Source organism: Passer domesticus, chromosome 1 (genome assembly GCF_036417665.1).
Source record: "Passer domesticus isolate bPasDom1 chromosome 1, bPasDom1.hap1, whole genome shotgun sequence".
Classification (NCBI taxonomy): domain Eukaryota; kingdom Metazoa; phylum Chordata; class Aves; order Passeriformes; family Passeridae; genus Passer; species Passer domesticus.
Genome location: NC_087474.1, coordinates 69207415 through 69228072, shown reverse-complemented (window position 1 = coordinate 69228072; position 20658 = coordinate 69207415). Strand labels below are relative to the sequence as shown.

Here is a 20658-nt window from a genome sequence, read left to right as displayed (position 1 = left end):
CTGCCTCTTTTGATACTGAATTATATTGCAATTGATTAGTCAGAAACTATCTCAAAATATATTCTCTAGTTTAAATTTTCAGACAGTAGCTTCCATTGGAGTTGATGACTTAAGTTTTTCTTAATTATACTGGAATAAATCAAAAGTAATAATGCAGCAATCTGTGGAATTGCTCTGGGTATACAACAATATAATTGGAAACAGAATCTGAATTACTAATTCAATGGGGTTTTTTTATTTTTACTGCTTATGTGTGTGTATGTGTTGCACTACATTAATTTTATCTGAGGAATATTCTAGAAATACAAACTCACCTATAACTATTACTTTTTTATTTTGCCTGACAGACATCTGTATTTGTTGCAATTTAGATCATTTAGGTAAAAATAATTTCTGAGAAAGTTACAGTAGGGATAAAGTAATTTCAAGATGATGTTACAATAAAAGTGATGTGAAGGTTTCTGATCTACCTAAGGGCATCTTTTTTAAGAAACATTTTTGCTCTTGAAATAAATCTGGATCCTAAAGCCAAGACTGAGGAGTAGGCAGCACAAGGATTCTAAAAAGTCATTGACAGAGAGAACAGCGGACATAAAAATGTCAATATGGTAGGATTTTTCAATAAAACAGTTTTCTAGAAAATGTCCAGGAACTGAATTTCAGGTAAATCCTTGCTCACAAGTTAATATTCTTCAAGTAGTAAAACTACCAATACCACACACAAGGTTTCCTTTTATTGAAATTGGTGCTTTGCAGTTGGTTTGTATATGAAAACCTAATCAAAAAAAGCAGGTCCATAGAGAGGAAATTGATGAATATGGGAGAGACCACACACAGGCACATACAATTTCCATTTTCTGGTAGTGGTGAGATGCAGTTTGTGGTCTTCACAGACAAAAGACTGAAGTTTCACGTAATTTGTTACATGCTTAAAGCATTGGACCAAATGAATTGGGAAGATTGTTATCAGACATCTGGCAAGGAGTCTGCATTTCAATTTGGGCATGTATATTATTTTGATGTTTCAGATTTGTCACTTCCACTACTGACAATCAAAGGGTATGAAATCTGACAGATGCAGGTCAACAGCTGGGTTGACACAGATTTCTTCCTTAGTTCAAAGATGGAATTCCATTTCTGTTCTCTGTAGCTGTCATCCAGGAAACGAGAATCTGCAAACAAAAATTTTGATAGGATAAATTTTCTTTTAGAAAATTGTGTGTTTTCCTGGGAAAAAAAATCATGTCAGTGGAAAATTTCTGACTCCAAACAGCTCAAGATATTCCTATGAATGTATCTTTTATCATTGCCTGAGCAGCCTTCTTCACCAGTGTTTTTCTGTGGGTTGTATCTGGCTGCCAATCCCAAGCTTGGTGAGGTAAGACTCTTAGAATTTGTTGCAAGGCACAGACAGCCTGATCATGCTGAGGATGAGGTCTAGGGCCTGGACCATATTAACAAACTTCATTCTTATAACGTACTGTGTGCCAAGGCAGCATGAAAAAAGCAAGGCATTTTGGATGTTTGGGGTTTTTTTGACCAATGTAAGAAACAAATACATATAAACCAAGGATTTAAAGTAATTGCAAGCCCTGTAGACAAAAATCTGCATTGGAACACCTGACAAAACTGTTTTCAATATACCAAACAAGTGCCATGAACCATAAGCCCACACCTTAGGTTTGAGATGTCATCAGAGTAGGTAATTAAGGAATCCTGAGATTCTCCAGGGCTGATGCTGTGAGTTCAGAGCCCACGTGGGAGCATGGGACAGACACATAATCCTGACAAATCAGACTAACCAGAAAGAATCTTAGTGAGGACGCAATTACCACTTCCCTTGTGAAATTCTTGTATAGTTATGACAAAGGGGGAACAGCCTCACAAGCCTAGGTGTGGACATCAGACTGTGTGTACTTCCAGATATCCCTCCAGCCAGCCATGGTAAGGCTGGTTGTCTTACATAGGTTTCCATTTAGAAATAACTAATTCTCAGTGCACAGCACTTGATAGTTACACATAATCTAAAATGTCACCCTGATGTGCCTAGGATGAAAAAGACAGCCACAATACAATCATCTGTCTCAGGTATGACCAGAGCAGGGGTTCCTGGATGTGTGTCTTCACACACAGACACCAAAGTGACTGATTTTTAGGAGGAAGATGTCACTTGGAAAATTTTCTCACAATGATCTTTCAGTGGTATACCTGGCCAAGGAAGCCAAACAGAGACATGCTGCCAGGGTAGGGTCAAGAGCACTGAGCAGACTCTGAGCTCACACTATCCCTGGGTGGTGGCACATCCCATCAAAACCCACACACAGATCACATCCCAGATGTGTCAAGCTTATCTGCAGCTTCCAGCAGTTTTTATACATATCACTCCCAAAGGAGTCGTCTCATATGTGAAAATCCCCTTGGACCTATCATCCTGAACAATAAAAACCACATTAAAAAGTGAGATTAAAAGCCATAATCAATCTATAATTATAAGGTAAAAAGCCAAGAAGTTGTTAAAATGGAAGGTACCTCTTTTTCTTTTTTTTCTCTTTTTTTTTTTTTAACATGACAGCATAATAGCAATGGACCAGCACTGTTAGTTTGAAGGGCTGTCCCAGCTCAGAATAAGAAAGTAAATTTTTGTGCACATTTTAATATTAATAGAACAATTAAGCAGTTCTCTCTCAAAAGAGAGAATATTTTCTCTCATAATCTCTGTATGTACTTTAGCCAAACTGTGGCATCTCACATTCGCAAATCATTGGCCAAGATATAAAATCAAATTGTTGCATTTCTGGTACCTGTAATTAAATATGCTTATTCAGTCTGGTTTCAGATATTTCAGAAATGCATATGGCAAATGAGATCCTGAAAAGGAGGTATCTTTCTTGCAGGTGGGTGGAATTTTTGAAGTCCTCAGCTGAAACCTGAGGAAGGAATTTTTTTTTTTTTATGATTTCTCAGAGGAACAAAGGAACACTGACTCATTCATTTTGGTTCAATCATTAAGAAATGACTAGATAATAATAAGGTTTCATCTCTTTGATAAAGATCCATTTTCAGACAGACTATTAATTGAAAATGTGCTAAGTATTACTTTCTGTAATCAATGCATTGTTTTAATGTAGTATTACATTAGAATGACTAAAAAAGAGTAATCCATAGGATATTACAATTCAGTAATATAAAGATATATAATTTATATATATATGTATATAAATAGTTATATAGAATAGAAAAAAAATTCAAATTACTCCTTTTTTAACAAATTGCAGTGAAAGGTAACACAGAGACCTTCCCAAGAATTGAAATTATGGTGGCTTCTGGTGAGAGATTAATCTTTAGAAGAACTTTGCTTTTGTGGGTTGTTGTCAGTGCTTTACAGCAGTGAAAGTAACCTGTGTACTGCTCCTTAAGAATTGTTGTGAACTCCCCAGAGCATATCCCACCTATTTTTAGCTGAAATTTTCAGCTACAAGAAAGGGTAGAAGGGGAAAGGAGAAAGAATATGACAGCTGTTAATTAGTAGCCTGGACAGCCATGAAATTAGAAGTCAGATTAGAAAACAGAAGCACAGGAAATTAGAGAGAACTATGAATGTAAGAGAAAAACAGAAAAAAATGCCATCTGAAGACTGTTTGAGAGGGAGACTGCAAAAAATAAAAGGTTTCACAGTGAAGATAATAGATCTTAATTGTGGTCAAATAAATCAACAAAAAGAACCAGGGGCTGCTATCTGCCCATCAGAGGTTGATGTGTCAGGCCAACCAAGGCCTCAGCACAAGGGTGGCTGCTCATGGCGTGCGTGCAATGCAGTCTCTGCAAAGTCATCACCAGGCACCACGTCCCAGCCAGCATCCTGCTCAATTCTTGCAGTTCAGCAGTGGCAGCTGCCCTTAGCAACTCTCCTCCATTGAAGAGAAGGGTCACTAAATCCTAGAGGAATTATTTTAACTTTAATCAGTATTGGAAGTTAGGAAAAATAATCAGCAAGTTCAATTTTTTTCCCAGATCTCTGAGACAATATGTTTTGCCTACTTGGCCACCTATCATCAAATAGATACATTTAAAAAAAACCCAGACATTAGTGTGTGTCATATCATATTTTCTGGAAAAATCCCTTTGCCAAGATTTCTCTCCTGAAAAGCTGAGAAGCCTCAGAGAAAAAGGAAAACAATATTATCTCATTTACTTCTCCTGTGTTTTGCTGCTTTGGAATGTGGTTGGAGATTGTTTATCCAACAGGTGATTGTTTCATTGGTTTCTGCTGTGAATTGTTTTGACTCAATGGCCAATTACTGCCAAGTTGTGTTGAGCTCTGGAGAGAGAGTCACAAGATTCATTAGTACCTTTTAGCCTTTCTGCATTCTTTAGTATAGTTTAGTTTCTTTAATATAATATAGCATCATAAAACAATAAATTAGCCTTCTGAGAACATGGAGTCAGATTCATAATTTCTTTCCTTCATCTGGGAACCCACAAATACAAGAAGTGTGGTATTGTTAAGCCCTTTCCAAAGTCAATGATATTTATTGGACAAAGAAGATTTTAGGGAACACAGACAGGGACAGAAATACAGATTATATTTAGGCAAAAAGCTTTCTTTGGTAATTTTTATTTCTTGATTATATTTGATTCAATACATTATTTGACAGAATGCTGCCAAGCTTTACACACTCCAAATGGGATTTGCCTATTTTTGGTTAATTTTGGGGATAGATAGTTAAATATTCTCAGCTCCTTACTGCCGCTTGCTTCTGCTGCTACCAGAAAGCTCACAGCCAAGTAAACCAAAGTATCCAGATGGACAAGAAAAACAATTCACTCAAGAAATGGATTTCATCTTCAGTTTTCCCAAGAAGCTTTTATAAACACGAAGGCACAGAATGTTTATGAGAAATGTCTCGTCAGTGTCCTTTTAAATGTGCCATGCATATGGAGCATATACAAAAATGTTAGAAAGGAGAGGAAGTTCCTGTAGATACTCTATGTCATTTTGACATTTGGAAGCCACGCATGCCCCAACTTCAGAGTATATTTAGCAATACTTACAAGCCCAGAAATGATCCATTAAAAGAAAGGTTTCTATCTGCCATATATGTGAGAGAAGCACATTGAGTGGAATATATTTGGTTTGGGAAATCTGGTTCTGCCTCTAAAGCAGAACTCTCCTTACACATTAATAGAAAGACGAACCTAATGTTCATTGCCTCATGTGGTTTTGTATGTCCCAGGAATACTACTACTACAGTCTACAACTACAAGGCTCCATCTGGCTGCTCAATTAGAGCCCAATGTGACAACTGATTGTTATGCAAAAGCAATTGATTAGATTTTTATGTCCCTCAACAAGCTGACTCAATTACAATGAGTATAATTTTTCTTTTATTTTCTTTTTTTAAATTTTCTTTTTGTTTCATAGCTTATAGTTTATTTTATTGTTTTCCCGTTCTGGCATTGAATATTGTGGACTATCAAATGCCCTTGCCAAGAGGAAGCTACATGACTCTGGGAGCTTGATGTGCTGTGAAGGACTTCTGGGAGGCTCGGCAGAAACTTTGCCAAAGCACAGTTGATCTTACAGCATTCAGACAGAATTTTTAAGTAGTCTTTCTAATAGCCTCTCCAAAACAATTGGGAGATGAGTATTAAAAAGGAATTTGAGTTACTGACTGTTCATCTGTTCAGATCTTCTAAGCTGGTATGCTCTTCCCTTTCTAAAGCTCTGCTTTTAGACAGGGTGAGCCAAAGCAAGCCTCGGCAGTGCTGGTCATGCCCATTTTGCACAGACCAGAAACAAGATCCAGAGGAAAGCAGAAGCTATAAATTTAGCAGACATGTCATACTCTTCTTCTGAAAGAATTGTTTTCCAACAAAGTTCTTCACATCTCTACGGCCTGAGAAGAGAATTTGAGCCTCTGAGCTGGATTTTTTCTCCCGCATTATACTGATGAGCTGAAGGGCAAATAAAGCTCCTTCTCTCCCACATATCCTGTATCTGGGGATGACATTCATGCATTTACAGATATTTGAGACTGGTGTACTTATTTTCCCAATAACCAGGGTGTGTGTATATACAAAATCTTCAAGAGTGCACTTTACCTTCCCAGGCCATTAAAGCACATCCTAAATATGGAATGAGGAATCAAAAAGAAAGAAAAAAGGACTGTATGTTCTTGTGACCTGCTAGAGACATTGCATTTTTCTTAATAGTAGAAATGTGGCTCAGGTCCAAAATTTATCTTATCCTGAGTAATTCAAAGGTGTTTCAATTCAAACCCACTAAAAAAGCAGCAAAGTATAGTAGACTTCTGTTTTCCTTTATCTTCTAATCCAATCCTTACAAATATATGTCTGTTGCTAGGATTTTTCCTGTCCTGAGGAGCTGAGGGCCTCAGGAAAGAAATGTAAACAATAACTATCTGCTGCTGTGGAGTGCCACAGGTGAATCTTCCATTGGTCCATGTGGATTGTTTTCAATCAGTGACCAATCACAGCCACCTGTGCCAAGGCTGTGAGCAGTCACAGGATTTTTGTTATTCATTCCTATTCTATTCTTGTCTTTGTAGCCTTCTGATCTCTTCTCTCTGTTCTTTTAGTATAGCTGTAATGTAGTATTTTAGTATAATATATATCATAATAAATCAGCCTTCTGATCAACATGGAGTCAAGCCTCGTGTCCTCGCACCAGGGGTCCAAGTCAAAGCAACATATGTCTTCTATATTTTAAAAGATTTCATGAAAATAGTTTTACGAGGAAGAAATATGGTGGCACTATTTCTCCCTACAACAAAAAGCAAATATCTCAAATAGCTAAATTATGCTATTTGAGGAATTCCTAGGAAAAAGAGAGTTTTGGTAACAGTCTTAATGCATTACTTACACACAATCCAACAGCACAAGGAATACCTTCCAACACACTGGGTGTGTGGCATAATCCTCTGCTCCTTCCTCACTTGCTGCTCTGTGTAAGTCAAAGGCTCACAGGGAAAAGGTGGGAAGATAGTTGGTTCTCCTCACTCTGAAGTTAATTTTTATTGCTCTAGATGCTGCTTTTGAATTCCTCCCCTTATGAGGATTTCCTAATCATGGTTCATAGTTTCACTAATTGCTCTTGTAATTGAAAAACCAAACCAAACAAAAAAAAAAAACAAAAAACCCAAAAAACCCAAAAAACCCCAAAAAAATAAAAAACAAACCCACACAAACAAACAAACAAACAAATGAAAAAAAAGCCGGGGTGCTCCAAAAGCATCTGGAAAGGGAAGAAATTGATAAAATTGATATATTTTAATATTCAATGATAAAGTATTTTTCTCGGTTAGCTGTAAATATTAAAATCGAGCAACACAATATGACTATCTCAAACAAAAAAAATCATGTTAAGTAGATTTTTTCATTGGGTTGTAAGGTTTTTTTTTCCTTCAAGGGAAAATAAAAGCAGAGGACCTTAACTCAGAGATAATTTTGCAGGAAACTAGGCTCCACTCAAAACTTACCTCTCCACTTGTGAATGAAAATTGTGTAGCCAGGACATCATACAGGGAATCACAGCATCTGGAAATTTTATATGGACAAACTGACCCTAATCTGAGCTACAAGCCAGAAAATTCTTTAAAAGTCAGCTCTCCAAAGATCTTAACTCTGAAATTCTTTGAAAGCACATAATTCTTACAAGAGATTGGAATAAGTACTGTTTCATGCCTGCCTTAGGCAGTAGCACAAAGATGCTAAATACCAGTACATTCTGATTCTAATAAAATATAGTTTCTTGTTCTTGTAGGTGAGGCTGATATATCAAGCCCCAAAGTCTATCCTACCCAGGCAGTGTTATTAGACTTGTTCCAGTGGGAAGGAGTCCCAAAGGTTTCGGTGTAACATGAAATTATTCAAGCTGCACCTCTTTTTTTTTTGGGCAAGTAACCTTTAATTCTGAGTCATACCACCAGGCCTTATTAGCAACATCAGTCTTGCTGGCCCATAGCCCCTCAACAACTCCCAGCTGAAGGAGCTATGAGCTGGCTTCCCTACTTCTGGGGTCCCCAGAGCTATAAAGCAGATCTAAACAAAGAATCCAGGAAAACAAAAAACAAACAAATAAAAAAACCAACAAAAAAAAAAAACCACAAACAAAAAGCAGCTAAGAATTTAATTTGAATATTTCGGACTTGTAGTAGTGTGAAGAACTCAGACTTGGGAACACCAACCCAGGTGGAATTTCAATGGAAAATGCCTATGAGCTGGAGATATGTGACTTACCAGCAATGAAATGGGCTCAGGCCTTGCTTACTTAGGAAAGCTGACATGGGATTATTGTTATTTCAAAGTGCAAATACCCACTATAGTATAAACCATTAGTGTTCCCAGCAGCAATGCTCTTCATCTTCAATTACACTGTCACAGCACCAATTTTACCAAAAGTTGTTGGGGTAACAGTACCACTACCACAACCTTTCAGAAATAGTAACACCCTTCAAAGCTGAGTGTTTTGCTGCAGAACACAGTTCAAATTTGATTTCTCCTCCATATGAAAAATTGAAATACTTAAGTAATAACATTCAGCAACATCATCTGCCATCTGATAGTGCACAGAAACCGGGCAATTATGTTTCGCCTCGGGTGGCTAATAGGCCCATTTCAAATTTCAGGCATTATCAGATAATAACACTGCCTGCATCTGAGTATGTTATTATAATTATTAACCGTAAAGAAAGGAGGGGGGGAGCTACACACAGGGAGGGGGAAAGATTGTTTTTAATTATTTAATTTTGAAGTTACGTAAGTTCATTGTTCCCCATGAGCTAACAGGCAGAGGCTGAGTGCTGGCACCACTGCAGATTTAACTCAGTTCAAACAGACTTGTTTTCAGATTCATAAAACCTTATCATTGTTATTTGGAATAAGTAGGTTTCAGAAAAGTGAGACTTGTCTAGAAATATTACATGCCAGTGAAAATGGCAATGACAACAGAAATTCTGAGTAATCTTCCAGTAAAAGCCAGTTTATTGCTGATATCATGCTAAAAATCTGCAATCAGTGCTTTAGATCCATTACTCTAATTTTGCTTTCAAACTCTTCTTAGGAAATGGATATTAATGAACAGAATGATGGAAACAGAACCTTGATGAAATATTGTTCATAGATTCATGCATGCCGGAATTGAGGGCAGAAAATACGTACATGTTTGGGAAGTGGAGAAAAGGCCTTTGGGAATAGGGACCCCTAGTCAAAGTGGCAATGAAGGCCAGTGTTTTGCTTTTGTGACCTGGGTAAAAACATATGAAGGCAATAGATAGCTGTTTTGACAATTTTCATTTCCTCCCTTTCTGTACCCATAGCAAAATTACATAGTACCAAGGTGAAATACAGCTTTAGGCTTTTTAGATTTATAGCTGCTTTACTTTGTGGGAGGAATGTCAAACATATACCTTCCTCCAGAAAGGAATAGTAAGTTCATTAGACACAGAAAATTTAAGAAATAGAATTATTAATTTTAAAATTGTTATTCTTCACATCTCTTAATTTGGTTTGATTCTGTGATATTGCTATTCTTTGAAGCGTAAAGTTCAGAGATAACATGCAAAGTGCTTTTAATAATTGCTTTATTTTAAAAGTAATTTTCTAGCATTCTGTAGGAAATACTCCAGAAATAGTGAGGTGAATTTACACTCTTTGGCCAAAACACATGACAGCATAAAAAAAGCCAACTAATTATTTTAATATTTTTCATTATTTCATGTGGGACTGCTCTTTCCAGCTCTCAAAGTTCATTCAGTACACAGCAGGACTATAATGCATAAGAGATGAGTGCTGTGGAAAAGACACATTTTACAGGGTTGCATTGAAGAACAGAGAATAAGAAGCAAAGGCAGTTAAAACAAGTATTTGTCTAATCACCTGGAGGCAAAAAGTTCTCCATCTGAACAGCCACTGTGAATCACTTCAAGCTACCAGCAGCATGCATGCTCCAATCCCACAGGCTTTCTAGCCACATCACAAGCCAGCTTCACATCTCTCTGTCTGTGGCTATGGTACAAATAACTCCAATTTCTGAAAAAAATATAAACTTAAGAATTCTGTTTTCACTGGTGTCCTTTTCTCTGTGCACATTGAAGTTTTCTCATGAACTCTGTTTTAAAATTAGAAACCCAAGAAAACCTGCTTCCCTCTGCAGTGTTAGAGGGCTGTGGTGCAAGATACAGTTCAGCAGATTCACAACACTGGACAGCCAGGCGCTTCTCCTCCAGATCCCTCAAAACAGAGCTTCTCCACTTCCCTAAAGGAAGCTTTAGCTAAAACACAGCACTTCACGTTTTTCCATTCACTAATCTTAAATACACATATGGAGTTAGTTTCAAGGGATAAGGCAAATACAACTGCAAGAAGGTCTCTGCCTCAGCAGCAGTGGATTTGATGAAGAACAGGTCTCCCTTCTGAAACTTTGTGAGCTCTCACAAAACAGCCTCGCCAGCACTCATGTAGTCAGTGCCAGCATTTGCAGCTACTCTGGCCCAGCACTTCAGGAAACCAGTGGTCGTCTCCAGTGCTTTTGCTCTTTAGCTGCCTGCACACTTTCATGACAGGGCCAGCCCAACCTGTGCAGCCAGATCATGCATAACACAAAGGAGCTCAGGAAAGAGAAGGATTGATTCTCCCACATGGAAATAGGGAACTAAGCAGAAATGTATACTTTGGTTAAGCTTATAAAACCTGGGGCCACCAGTAACAGAGAGAACTATGCTGAAAATCACTCTGGATTGACATCTCCAACATAAGGATGCTGAGATGTAAGCACTGGGAGGCAAGGTCAGCCTGACTTCCCTGGGCCTGCATGGGAATGGGTCACACGCTGCAGTCGTGACCCTGGTATGGCACCTGAGAATTGAAATATGAGTGATATGTTTTATGGCTAAGGGCTGACTTTATGACTCCTTTAACTAGTAAGGGAATTATTTGGAAAATTAGTTTTTCAGGGCCTCACTGTGGAGGTTTTCTGTATGATGTATGTAGTTATTTAATGTTTTAGCCTTCGAGTGCCACACAAGAGGCAAGCGGACAGAACAAAGAAATTCTCCCTTACTGTGGAGCATTGCAGTCCAGCAATTTTCTTTTTTCAAAGTCCATTATTGGTAGGCTATTTAGCAAATTCTGAATGGCAGATTATTTACTACTTTGCAAACATGGAATATCTCAAGTATTGAGACATTCAAATCTTATTGTTTTAAAATAGAAATTGATCACATCACACATTTAAAACAAACAAATAAGCACATCCAAAAGCAGAAATAAAACTGCTTAATCTAGTGAAACAAATATCTTAGCTGTGGAAATCTTCCCCTCTCTCTCTCTCCCCTTCTCCTCCCCCATGTTTTGAAATAGCACTGGCTCAGCATAGAGTAATCCAGTTTGTTCAGTGACCAAACACTCTCACGCCTGGAGGATCAGCTCGAGCTGCTGCACAGTGAGAATCAATTCATGAAGCTGACATATGAGCACCCTCTGAAGGCTGCAGTACCTGGGGTGCCTGAAAGGCCATTATTCTCCCTGTAAGTGGCGAATCTCAAGAGGTGGAATCACTTTTTCCCTGGCCTGTTTTCAATGGCAACATGTCAGGTTTTAATTGCCTAAAAGGGTCTTAAATTTAAAATGCTTTTTCCCAGGTTCTTGGATAATTTAAATCCTTGACTAGTTCATTAAAAGGCCATTTGCAACGAGGCAGGCTGGCGCATCTCTCACTTAGCACGCTCAGCTGAGCTAGGAATAGAAGCAAATAAACAGCAACTGCACTGCCTGATGCTGAGGATGAGTGTTTGAGGTCACCCACAGCAGTGGCAGAGGGGCAGAACAGATATATTGTGGTTAAAGGGCTCCATTCTTCCTTGAACAAATATATAAGGCAAAATCATGGATTTAGTGAAGCCATCAGCAAAATTTCTCAATATTTCAGTGGGACCAGATTTTTCTCTCAATTAGTTTCAGGGTTCCTACAGGATGTAGCCTTTGAAGGTGCAATGTGAATAGACAGTTGATCCATCATGGTACAGTGCAGCTCATTGAAAAACATGAACCAAATAGAGCAACAACATGCAGTAGATTCATGCTTTGGCTCAACAACTTCCTCAGTGTTTTGCACTTTCATTCTGTGTTCTCGTAGTGTCTGTGTATTACTTCAAAATGATACAATATTAGATTAGGCCCAGTAGTGGAAGCCTGATTTAAAGGAGGATCCAGGACATCAATAAAAGTCAGTTTCCTGATGAATGGAAATAGGTGTATAATAAAAATGGAAAAGATGTATTCTTAAGGCATTTGGAGTTGACTTTAGGAGAGAGGTGGGAATAGCCCCTTGTAAAGGTTCTGCTTTCTATGCAAGATTAGTATAAGGGCCTATAATTTTTAAATTTGGAAAATACTAATATTTTCCAAAGTTTGGGAAAATGTAGTGAGGAATGTGTCATTAAAAAAACTCAGATGATGTTTAATGTATGCACATGTGTAGGTGGTTCTCATACACACAGCTGTCACTATTCATATATGCATGAACAATAATTTTAAATATATATTATATATGTGTAAACAGGAATAATGAGACTCATAATGCAGCCACCCATATTGTTCTTACACAAATGCATATATGCTGTGCATGCTCACCTCTAGGATTTTACAGACCCTGACCACAGATATTTCACCAGCCAGGACTGCTTGCAAAATTCCAGTTCTTAATGTCAACCACTTTATTAATAATTTTACTCGGCCCTTACATAACCTCTTTAGGGTAAATGATACCTCCTGCATGCTGAGAGATTTTCCCTTACAGAAAAACCATGCATTTGTAGTATCACAGTTTCTCACCACAAGCTTGGCACTGTACAGAGTTGAAAAGTTTTGCTCTGCAGTGCTGCCTAGTCTGCTATACAAATACTAAATGTTGTTGATACCTCTAATGAGTTTTTCAGGTATTTGAATTTTGGCTCTTAAATATCTTAAATATCTGGAAAATGAAATCTGGGAGCAAGTTGTTACCAAAAGAGTTCAGTGGGAAAGCACACTTACTCATTTCCAAATGCCTAGGTATTTTTATTTTCATAATGTAGTTCTTTCCATCACAATTTAAATTAAGCAGTTTAACTTCTTTTCACACATTTTCCAAGGAGACCAAAATTTAAACTCTATTATTTTTTTTAAATCTATCTGCTTCTTTCCCTCCCCCTTTGAAAATTTTGTCTTCCTTGGAAAGCATGTCCAAAAGCAATATTTTTCTTATTTTCCATTTTTTTTCCTGTGACAGGTTAAATTTTCCCACTTTTCCTTTCTTGCTTTTCACTGTCACTTTGCTGTAAAACAAAACAGTGAGAAAATGATCCATCCCTGTAAAGGTTGCATGTTATTAAACTTAATACCTCTTTGAACTGCTGCTTCTTTTTCTTGAAGGCCTATATTTGTCTTTAATTAAAAAGAAAGGATGTGGATGATGCAGGGCTAGCTCCCTCTGATCTTTACTATTTGATCCCATCCACTTGAATATAAATGTTCTTTCTTGTTCATTCAGACACTAAATCAATGCAACAAATCCAAAGGTCTACTGCAGTGTTAGTTTGTTTGTGGGATTCTTGTTTTCTTTTCTTTAATGAATGTGTTGAAAGAGAGATATTACAATAGTTGAACCTCAAGAATTCAATATTTAAAACGCAGAGCATAGCAGGGTGAGATATTTAGGCAATTCAGCATATTTTGCAGCATAATGCAAACACCTACATTAGGAAAACATCAGACTCAAAGAGTTAAATACCAAGAGTGGGATTGCTTGAAGCTGACCCTATCTTCCCCCCAAGGGAAGGCGATGCTAATACACCCAGAGGATTAGCAGCCTTAATACAGGCTAAGTGTATCTGTGTCTGACTAGTCCTCTTTCACGCTGTGGTTCAGTCCATACTCCCAATCAGTTCAATTTACCGTTGCATTCTTTTTACAGACGTGAGCTGCACCACTACTTACTGCCTCCTTTCTCCCCCAGATAATTATAATCCTCCCAGAGACAATGTCTCTTCTGCTTTGGTTTTAAAATTTTCCGGTTAGATTTGTAATACAAGATGAAATTACATTTCCATATCTCCTTCTGCTAGGTCCTCCAGCTTTCCTGCTCTGCAGCTTTACATGCTCATCTCACAGCATTTCTTTTTAAACTGAGTCTTGCTAATCTCTTCCATTCAGCCCTGTCATGTTCGGCACCTCAGGGTGGATCACATTGGAATAGGGAAGAGAAGGGATCTGGTATGTCAGGGACAGAAGATATTTTGCTTGTTTACCTACTTTCTCTTTTGAAAAATATTTTCTTCAGATGGCTTAATGTCTTCTTCATATTGTAAGTGTCTTTCATGTCAGGCCACTTATGAAATCCCTGCTGGAGAATTCTATCTTAAAATTAGGCAGCTGGGGACTGGAATAGTTAGAAAATAATATCATTATAATGCAATAATGTGTTAATAGTGCTGTTATAGCTTTGTAATTCCTACTGTTCTCATATCCCTGGCCTCCTCTATGCTGATTTTATCTTGCAGTAAAGGAATTGCTATAGCAACATACCTTCAAACACTTATGATTAATACTTTATATGCCCATGACTGACTAGATATTTGTTCTAGACATAGCATATTGAAAAACAAGATGGAATACCTGCCATGAATCCATAGAACAGAAACTGATTTATACCAGGAGAAAAATAAATCATAAATTGAATAAGAACAAGAGAAAATGCAATTTCATAGATTCAGACTACAGGTAAGTTGATAAAATATACTACAATGCTTTGATCTCTCTGGTATATCTAAATAACACAGAATATCACAAGCTATTGTAGTGTTATATTAAAAAATGTTATTTTTTCCACATAGGAAAACAACTTCATCACTTTTCTTCACCTGCAGACAGATTTCTCAACCCAGCAGCCAGATTCTTCCTTAGACCCCAGAGAAGATAAAGATGTTTCAGTCTGGGAAACCAAAAACTGGTCATATTTTGTAAATTCAACTCACATCTACCTACAGTGGCCTGTAGTGAGGACAATGTAATGTTCCTGCTTCCTGTTAACTGCAGCTCCACCAGGATCTTGCATAACTGACTAATTCCTGGTCAGAACAAGCAATTAGCAACATATGCTTTCTTAAAATCTTGTTATACAAAATTTGCTGTTAACCACATGGGATGATAGTTACTAGAGCCCGATTAAATTAATTTTCAGAAGTCACCCAGATTGCATGGTGCATCTAATAGCTGAATTTCTTATCTTCTAAAGCAAAAAGCACCGGGGTATCACCAGTGTAGTTACAAATTTGGTCTTTTAAAATACTGAATAAAGAATAAAGCTGAGTAATGCAGTGAAGAGAGCAGTTGTCAAGTGCAAAACTGCTTTGCTATGAACTAAAGTAGCAATGCCTAGCAGATTCAGAAAGAGGTCCACACACTACTAACACTGATTTTGAGACTTTAAAACAGGGCTTTGTGTGTGTGCCCTTGCCAAGGGTAAGTTCCACAGTATGGATGGACAGTGCAGGCCACAGTGAAAAGCGAGGCTGTGCACCACTCAGGTCTGTGGAGCTGTTGCATCCATTTATTAGCCCAGGTCCTCCAGCTCTGGAGGACCAGACTGTCAAACTCCTTCAAAATGAGCTTTGTGCATGTGAAGAATATGGTTTACATGATGCAGGAGTCAGAGAGTTTGTCATGTAAAATGTGGAAGTTACATAAGGGAGACAAAGTGTGATCAGAGTCCCAAAGGGAATCAGCACAGAACATGAAAATGCCAAATGTCTCAGGAAAAAATTATACTGTGAATAATAGGTCACAGAGAAAATCCCCGATATGGGAGAGGCTTTTTAATGTTTCTAGATCTGGGATTAAATTTCTGGTTCCAATTTCTAGGTGTTGCATGTGGTTCTCACATACTCTGTTGACCTGACGGTTTTGTGCACAGCTCTTCTCAGTCAGTGATAAATACACCTTCAAGCCCCTGGCAAAGAGAAACATCTCAGACAATCTGTCTTAAATGACACTAACAGAGTCACTTGTGTTGGCTACTTTCCTAAAATCCAGAATTTTTTTACGTGTTGTTTTCTCGCTGGCAGTCACAGGACCTGAGAGTCAAGGTAAGTTCGCACACCAGACACACATGCCTTCCCAATTAATAGGGATATGAATACCTAGACACCTCTAGGTGTCTCTGACCAATAAAATAGGTAGGTAGCTGTGTGGGTGAGTTTGATTTCTGACTGCTTATAAACAGATGTTTGTCCTTTCAGCTGAATGTCTACTTCTTATGCCCAAGTTCTCAGATCATTCAACAAAATCTCAGTTTACTCTGTTCTAGCAATTTTTGGGCTCACAGCCTTTTGTAGGCTTCCAGTTTTGACACATCATTAAGCAAGGGGGGAAAAAATGTCCCTAGCCTCTCTTTTTAAGTCAAATTCTTTAAACTCTGATTGTGGCAATATTCAAGGTTCAGACAGCCTTTGGGTATCATATTGCCACGTAATTTGTGCCTCAGTTTCTTTCCTGGCAATTCTGACCAATATTTTCCAAATACCTGCCTACGGTCCTGCATAACCTTTATCTTTACATGCTTGATCCTGAGCATTTTCTCAAACAACTCTTCTCCAGTCATTTTTCCAAGAACTATAAATCCTCCAGCTCACACCAATTCTTTTGAGAAGGGAGTGGAAAAATAAAAATGAATGTGAAATCCCCCCTCTATTCTCTTAGATAAGCAAAATTATGTTGTCTGACAACTGTCACTGTACTTGAATGAAGTACAAGCTTTTGTCAGAAAGGATGGAAGCCCAGGCCTAAAGGAATGATAAGCAACATTCATTAATGATGGAAGGCAAAGAGATGAACTAAATTAATGATTTAGTATGCTTTCACAAAAAGCTCAAAGTCTTCCTTAGCCATCGCAGCTAGCTTCATTAGTAGACACAAAACCCACGAGCTCCTTCAGCACTTGTCTTTACCTAAGTGTTGACTGCCAGCTGCATCCTTACTTGGGGGAGCAAATGAAAAAATGAAATAACACAGGCAGGTGGGAAGCAGAGAAAATGTCACCGTCCCCTCTACAATCTACTCCCTCTTTCCACCACATATCTTGCACCATGCATCCTTGCTGCAGAATCCCAGAGGCAAAAGAAATGACAGATTTATTCTCTTTTCAAGGTTGCAAGTCTTAACCATGCTGATGAAGGGTCTGTTTTTCTTTGACCCCAAACTGATAAGGGCTGAGAGAGGCAGAACTATAGTAAATTGCTAATCAGAGACACCATTCCTAAAGAATTCCAGCCCCTTTCTTCTTTGATTATATTTTACCATTATGTTCTTTTAAAATACTTTATGCCAAGTTCTGATTCCACCTCCATTTGTCTGACTGCTCTCTACACACTGTCTATACATAATTATCAAAGTGATTACAACAGTGGTCTATCGTAGTTCCTCATGAAGAAACTGTATTTTCAAATACATGCCTTTCCCAGTATCCTTACACCTGTAGGAAAGACTAAGACAATCTGTATTGATACAGTGGTTTGAGTGAGTTTAGATATGTTCTTCTAGACTGTTTATGTGGGGACAATCTCCTTAATCTTAATTCTGACTTTTTGTTAATTTCAATAAGCATATTCAATACCAAAGATCATGGATGCAATGCAATTTTTCCATTTTTCCACACACTGAGATAGCCCAAGTTTCACTTGCCTGGATCAAGAGACAAAAAACTGCAGAAAAGGAAAGTAACACTTTATTTCTCATTCATTGGTGAACATATTCCACTGCAAATGCAAAGGAAAATCATCCTTTCTACACTGAAATGAGACTTCAGATCTATGAACACTCATATGGTGGTGGAAGGCCCAAGGGTCTGCACCTGCCAGAGAGTATGGCAAATATGAACATGCCAAATTTTGAAAAACTGGAGGAAAAGTCACATATTTTGCATTGTCACACTTGCTCTTTCTGTCTCAAGAAAGTGGAAACAAGCCAGTAAACAGTATATGGAATCAAATTTGATCTCCAAATATTTGAAAACTGTGGAATAGAACAACTCAGGTAGATTATACAGAAATGTGTACACATAGAATATGGTACTTACTAAATATGCTCAGATGTTTGGTAACTGTTTCTGAAGCTTTAAAAAACTTTCCATTTTGGGAAAGCCATCTGGCAGGTCATCCATAGTTATTCAACGAGAAATTCTTTGTGAAAGTGAAAGTTAAGGGCTGGCCTGAGCCTGACCAGTTAAGAACCAAGAGATATGTCTCCCGGCAGGGCCAAGTCCCAGAACTTTATCCGTTTCAATTTAGACAAAAACTGCTGGGAGAACAGTCAGACACTCCAAAAAGTTCCTGACAGACTTCAGAAAGCCAGTGAGCACTGAGGAAATTCTGTGTCAGGGACAGTCTTTTCAGACTCTAAGCATGGATGACATCACACACATACTGTGGTTATGCTATAAATTTCAAGAACTGCCTTGGGAACAAGATGAGAAGATGCTTTTGTATGCAATAAAAAGTGCTCAAAACCTTATGTTTGGTTAATAAAACGCAACAGAGAGGAGACAACTGCATAAGGGATACAAACAAATGCTCTAATAAATTTTGTTTAAAATTTCTTGAGGATATTCAAAACACAATTTAATGTTGCAGTTTACAATATTTTCTGTGTACATTAAACATTTGCTTCATTAAGGAACTGCACAGTATTTTTTAAATTGTCTGGAAACTATTAACACCTGTTTTCCTGAGCTGCATCTCCAACCCCTTAAGGTGTGAAGCTTTGAGATCAACCTGAAGAGTCAGGGCTGTAAACAGCATGGCAGCTAAGAGTTAAAAGTGAGTGATAGGAAGATGGGAATTTAAGGACTTGTGCAAAACATTGCCTACATCATTATGTTAATATAGCTTAGTTTGCCAAAAGCAAACAGGAAATACCTCAAGTATGCTAGCCTACATCTCTGCTGGTGTCCTTAATTCTTCTTTGGGGATGTGCTGCATCAGCCCAAGTTCAACACTACTGCAAAAATCTCATGATTTCTCCTTCCAGCCCTCCTTAGGTCACCTTCCTTCACCACTAAAGAAACCATCATTATCCCTGGCCTGTTGTTGCTTCCTCTGTTTGCAGGACATCTTTTATTCATGCTTCCTGCTGAAGAAGCTCTGGGCTCTGTCTTGATAAAAATTATTAGTATTTTCTGCATAAAAACTCTTAAAGCATTTCCTTCAGAGCAGAAATTCTCATTCCCCGTCTTGAATATTGCAGTGTTCCTTCCCTTTCCCCTTAGCAAAGCAGTCTTTGTTAGAAAAGTGGCTGTCCCTTCTCCTAGCTTTTGGGCTTGATTGCATCAAACCTCTATTCTCAGTCTTCCAGTGGCTTCTTTTTTTCCATGATACCCTTGGTTAAACTTCCAAGATGCCCCACAATTCATCCCCTCCTTGAAATCATCTTTTCTGATACATTTAATTCCTGATGAAAGTTTTTCTATGCTGATTTGGAATTTGAGCTTTCTCCATGAGCTGCTGAATAAATGTTCTCAAAGACACCTTGGTCTCTTCCTTGGCATCTTTTTTCCCGTCCTCTCAACTTTACTAGCAGTTCAAGACCCTGTTCTGTACCTGTGGATGCCTTTAGGAGTTTTGCTGCAAGAACAAACAGGAGGAAGAAAAAAACTCTTTTTGAAGTGTAATAAACCTTAGCTGATGTGGTTGCCATGTCATCAGTGCATTTGCTTGTCTATTTTTCCTCTTTCTTCTAACTGAAAAAATAAATGAGTAATGAGAGTGGATTTTGTGTTAAAATATGTGGGATTCAATTTAAGAAGGACTGGAAGTAGTTCATTGGAAACTAGTCTGAACCATAGCCTTAAAACTGAATACCTCTTGTCCTTGGAATTGAAGGCTGAAGGAAGAGCTCAGTCTTTGAATCTCCTGGGGTTTTAATTCTGGGCTTCATTCAAAACCAGAAGGGAATAATGTTCCGAATGAAATTTAATGTGGCCTTGGATAGCAAAAATCTCACAGAAACATCTGGGAAGAGTTTTATTGATAGAAAGAACATGGAAGTATTGTTTCTTGATAATGCACAGCATTATAAAGTTGACATATATTTTTTCTACAATAATTTCCAGACTGACATTAAAACTGAATGCCATTAGTCCAGAAGAATAGCAGAGTAACTTTGAATAATTCTTTGCATCTCAATTATATGTTGTAATTTTTATTTCTAAGGAAATGAAAGTACCAGCTGGGTAAGGCTAATTATATCAAGCACCACCAAAAGGACAGTGCAATTTAGGGAAAAGTATGCGAGCTTGGACGCATTTTGTGGTCTGTTCTTCTCATACTTCCTAAGCATCCAGAAAGATGGTTTTAAAGATGTTCCAGGACATATTCATATCTACTTCACTCTGGTCATAGTGCAAATCTGCTGTCCATTAATTTCTCTAACTCTTTTCCAAACTCAATCCACTGCTTCAAATGGCAAAAAGTTGTGAAAGCCCATGATGCCCCATGTGAAGATATCCTTTCACCTGTTTAAAACCAATTTCCTATCAGCTTCAAATGCTCTCAAGTCCAGTAGCTGCAGAGTGTGGCAGAGGGAAGTTTTGCATATGACTTATCCACT

At 37.9% G+C, this 20658-nt stretch overlaps 1 long non-coding RNA gene across 1 annotated transcript in view; it reads right to left on the bottom strand.

The window, feature by feature from the left end:
* Positions 1–496: 496 nt before the first annotated feature.
* LOC135288188 (uncharacterized) overlaps positions 497–20658 on the bottom strand; it is a 37561-nt gene continuing 17399 nt past the window's right edge. Inside the window, exon 3 of the long non-coding RNA XR_010351440.1 lies at positions 497–1172. This is a non-coding gene — a long non-coding RNA (uncharacterized LOC135288188). The remainder of the gene's footprint in view (positions 1173–20658) is intronic.